Here is a 5121-nt window from a genome sequence, read left to right as displayed (position 1 = left end):
GCTTTTTTAAAGGGAGAGAGACCACGCCCCAATGGGCTGGTATCTCAGCGGCTATAGGCTGGAGGAGCGGAAGGACCTCCCGCAACAGCCAGGGATTAGTCTTTACTAACCAGGCATCTTGTGAAGTAATCTGCTGTACTAGTCTAGCAGATTTCTGAGTATGTCAGTGAGAGCATTTATTGGGGGGGGGTGATATGTGGTGCAGAAACAGAGGGAAAGACACACCTGCTCACGCTGGAATAAAAATAGAAAAAGAAGAAAGTCTGAATCATCAGCGATGGACACTAGGGTCCAGCACTTGAATCACATTTGGAGGACTTGAATGAGTTGGTAGTGTTCAGAGTTGCTAATGTCTGATTGTAAATTTAAGAAAGTGTACTTTTTTAAAATATTTATTTTATTATCTTTACTCCTTTAATCTATGTCTGTACTCTGTCTCTTTAAAGGCTTTTATATATTTTTTTATAAACCATTTACTTTTTTTTTTTTAGAGATTTATTTATTTATTGTGTACACAGTGTTCAGCCCCCCTTGTATGCCTGCAGGCCAGAAGAGGGCACCAGATCTCATTACAGATGGTTGTGAGCCACCATGTTGTTGCTGGGAACTGAACTCAGGACCTCCAGAATATCAGCCAGCGCTCCCGACCTCTGAGCCATCTCTCCAGCCCAGAAAGTGTACTTTTTAAGTTCAATTCCTGGCAACCACATGGTGCCTCACAAAGATCTGTAATGAGGTCTGGTGCCCTCTTCTGGCCTGCAGACATACACCCAGACAGAATATTGTATACATAATAAAGAAAGTGTACTTTTCCAGAAACTGGGTTGTTCACAGCTACTATTTAAAGGTATCTCATCCTGGCATCCAGATATCTGAGAGACCAAATTAGAAAGCAAGAATGTGTTTGGAAGCCGGGAACACACCTTTAATTCCAGCACTTGGGAAGCCCAGGCAGGTGGACCTTTGAATTCAAGACTAGCCTGGTCTACAGAGGGAGTTACAGGACACCCAGGGCTACACAGAGAAGCTCTGTCTTGAAAAAATAAAAAAGAGTGTGCTTGGTGAGCATTTTATCAGTGTAAAGAGTGCGTGTAGCTCATGAAGCCTTGGAGTATCTTAGTGCGCTGGGAACGCTATTCCTTTCTGTGAACCAGATAACACCAGATTTCCTTCCTTCTTTCTTTCTTTCTTTCTTTCTTTCTTTCTTTCTTTCTTTCTTTCTCTCTTTCTCTCTTTCTCTCTTTCTCTCTTTCTTTCCTTTTTCTGTAGCTTTGGGCTTGTCCTGGAACTAGCACTGCAGATTTCTTTCTTTTATTCTGTAAGTAAACATTACCACAATCTTCCCTATTACTTATTCTATTCTCTTGTCTCTTGGATTTTCCCTTCCTTCAGTTCATAGTCTAAGAATGCTTACAGATGTGAGCAGCAGAGCAGTCTGTGGAGGCACGTGCATCTTTACAGATGTGAACAGTGGAGCAGTCTGTGGACGCATGGGCACGCTTACAGTTGTGAGCAGCACAGCAGTCTATGGAGGCACGTGCATGCTTACAGATGTGAGCAGCGGAGCGGTCTGTGGAGAGACACAGGCACACTTACAGATGTGAACAGCGGAGAAGTCTGTGGAGGCAGTGCATGCTTACAGATGTGAGCAGCGGAGCAGTCTGTGGAAGCCCGTGCAGATGCTTACAGATGTGAGCGGCGGAACGGTCTGCGGAGGCCCGTGCACATGACAATAGTTTGCTGTTACCTTTGCCATAGTGATGGGATTTGGATTCATCTCAAGACAGTATCTTCAGCCATGCTATTGTGCTGATGACTGGCCGATGCGCTTCATCACATCTTTCTTTGTGATCAGCTACGGGCTTTAAACTGGGAATAGTGGGCTCAGCTGTGAGGCGTGCTTGCTGCTCTTCCAGGACCAGGTTCAATTCCCAGCATTCCCATTAGAAGTCTCACAACCACTTGTAACTTCAGGTCTGGGGCATCCAACACCCTTTTTTGACTTCTTCAGACACCAAATGGAAGATAGACACATAAATAATTTTTAAAAAATTGTTGGGAATAAGAAGTAACTAAAGGAACACATTATTAACTTTTGGAGATTGTGTAAGATACTTTTACATTTATTTATTTATTTATTTATTTATTTATTTATTTATTTATTTTGTTTTTCGAGACAGGGTTTCTCTGTGGTTTTTGGAGCCTGTCCTGGAACTAGCTCTGTAGACCAGGCTAGTCTCGAACTCACAGAGATCCACCTGCCTCTGCCTCCCAAGTGCTGGGATTAAAGGCATGCGCCACCACCGCCCGGCGATACTTTTACTTTTAAATAGGATCTTTTCTTGTAGTTCAGGTTGAACCTGGAACTAACTACATACTTTTTGCTGACCTTGAACTCCACAGCCTCCTGCCTCAGCTCTAGAATGCTGGGGTTACAGGCATGCGCCAACACACCTGGCTATTGCAGGTGTTATAAAAGTTGTTTCTCTCTCTCCCTCTCCCTCACTCTCTCCCTCCCCCCTCTCTCCCTCTCCCCCTTCTTCTTCTCCCTTCCTCACTTCTTCTCTCCTTCCCCACCCTACCTTATCTTCCATAACTCTTTCATGTCATTTGTGAATTTGCCTGTCTCGCTGGTGTATCACCTTCCACACTAAGCTGTAAGGATCTCTGGGGCCCATAGCCAGTCTTGTGTGTTCTGAATTCACACAATACCTATAGCAGAGAAGGAGCTTGATATTTTTTCAGTTAAATGAATAAAGGAAAGTCTCGGAAGTCGGCAATGAGGCCCTGATGTTTGAGTCACTGATATGCTCTAACATAGGGTAGCCAAAGAGTAAAGGCAGCACAAATATTCTCCCAGAATTGTCTGGGAGATAATCGATACACTATTTACTGCCCCAAATCTGTTTTTTTACCCAAAATTGGGAAATACATTGAAAATAGTCTAGACAAGAACAGGCATAAAGGACTGCACCCAGAGTCTCGGGGCTTCAAGAACCATCTACGTATTTAAGACAGGTAGGTACCTTCTTTCAGTGGGGCTTTAGAAATTAAGACCTCTGAGGACCGAGAAAAAAAAAATCTAGAAAACTGGTTTCCCTATCCGAGTCGGGGATGGCTGGGTGGAAAGCTGGAACTCTGGGACCTGCTAAGAATCAGTCCGGTCTTGGAGAGGAAACTCTGGAGAAGTGATTCCACCGTTCCCTGGCAACTACTAGTTCCGCCCACCGACTGCCTGCCCTCTGGGCGTCACTAACTCTATTCTACCAATCAACTCACAGGATGCCAGAAAGCCAGGCGTCAATTGGACAACTCCTGAGTTCCGTCATTCAGAGACGCCGCCCCTGACTGCTTCTTCCTGACTGCCAGCGACAGACCTGAGCGTTTGGAGACTGCTGGACAGGTGATTACGGTAGGTGGAGGGCCACGGTGTCCAGTGTTTAGCATCCCCCTACTATGGCCTGACTCCGGAACACAACTGGGGGCATCAGGGACCAGACCATCAAGGCCAGTCAGTTCTTGAGGCCGGGATGACCGAGGCCTGGGATCTCTGGACCTACGGTTTCCTCCGGGATTCTTGACATTCGGGGGTCAGGGCAACGCGGGATCCCGAATGAGAGCAGACCAGGGGTTTGGGTGTGTTCCAAGGACGTCGATGGAGAGTCTAAGGACTGCATGACATATCTGTTCCTCTTAATTTGGGCCCTCGCGCTGTCTGGACTGTCCGCTGAAAATTTTCAGACTTTGCCTTTGTCAGCGTTCCTGATCTTTAAAAGCACTCTTACAGGAAGATGTCAACCTATTCTATAAACTTAGATGGTTAATGGAAATCCCTCGGCTCTGCTCACAGCCCTTCTCACCGATCTCAGCGTGGGCGGTTTTCAGTGTGTTTCCCAAGCAGGCGGAGTGGTTTAAAAAAAAAAAAAAAGGATTTTAGAAGCAAAACATTATATACCAGCTATGCAGCTTTGAACAAACCACTCATTTGATCTCGTTAGTTCTTCTTCCCGCTTCTTCCTCGTCTTTTCCTTGCTCCTCTTCCTTCTTCCTCAGCAGTTCCTGGAATTCACAATCTCTCTGCCTCAGACTTCTGAATGCAGACGCCCCAGATGTGTGCCACCACAGCTAAGGGTGTCTGGTAAACGAGGGAAATGCCTCTCCTTCGGTGTCTGTATTCAGCGCTAATTATCAGGGTGATGACACCTTGCATACATGCGTTGAGTTATAGCACTTTACCGCATAAATATGAGCAACTAAAATAGTAATAAAACATTAAGTGGTAAAAAGAATGAATGGGGGCGTGGAGGAACTTGAAGTCTAGAGCCCAGCTGCTGCTGTGGTGGGTGAATGCCCTTGCATTATGGTAGGACTCTGACAGACAGCTTTTCACCAAGCGACCCTTTTGCTGTTTTCTTATGTATGGCTGTCAGTCTGTACCCCACTGAGGACAGGCTTTTTAACTGACCGATGCTAGAACAGCTGTAGTTGGGGATCTGTAGCAGACAGTGTGCGCAGTGGCAACATCGCAGAGAGTCTTGTGTATACTGACTATATGAAGTGCAGGTTCTCATCCTGTAGATGAAGGCCGTCTGGAGGAGCAGACTCTTCTGTCCAGTCCTGGGCTTCTTTAATGCATTTCTCAGACTCTGAGAATGTGTGTGTGTGTGTGTGTGTTAATTTTTTTGACACAGGGTCTCACTAATGAAGCCCTGACCTGGAACTTGCCATGTAGGACAGCCTAGCCTCAGACTCACAGAGATCCAATTACCTCTGCCTCTGGAGTGCTGGGATTAAAGGTGTTTGTACCACCACTCCTGGTTATACTGTATTTTTTTAGTTATTTATTTTTATTGTATGTGTGTTTCTCCTGCATGTATGTATGTGCACCACATGCGTGCCTGGTACCCACAGAGCCAGAGGAGGGCATTGGATGCCCTGAAACTGAAGTTAAAGATGGTTGTGAGCTTGTGAGCTGCCATGTGGATGCTGAAGACCAAACTCCAGTTGTCTGCAGGAGCAAGTGCTCTGAATCACTGAGTCATCTCTGACTCCTATACTGTATTCTCTCTCTCTCTCTCTCTCTCTCTCTCTCTCTCTCTCTCTCTCTCTCTCTCTCTCTCT

This window comes from Microtus ochrogaster (assembly GCF_000317375.1).
Source record: "Microtus ochrogaster isolate Prairie Vole_2 chromosome 14 unlocalized genomic scaffold, MicOch1.0 chr14_random_1, whole genome shotgun sequence".
Classification (NCBI taxonomy): Eukaryota; Metazoa; Chordata; class Mammalia; order Rodentia; family Cricetidae; genus Microtus; species Microtus ochrogaster.
This window is presented reverse-complemented; position numbering follows the sequence as displayed.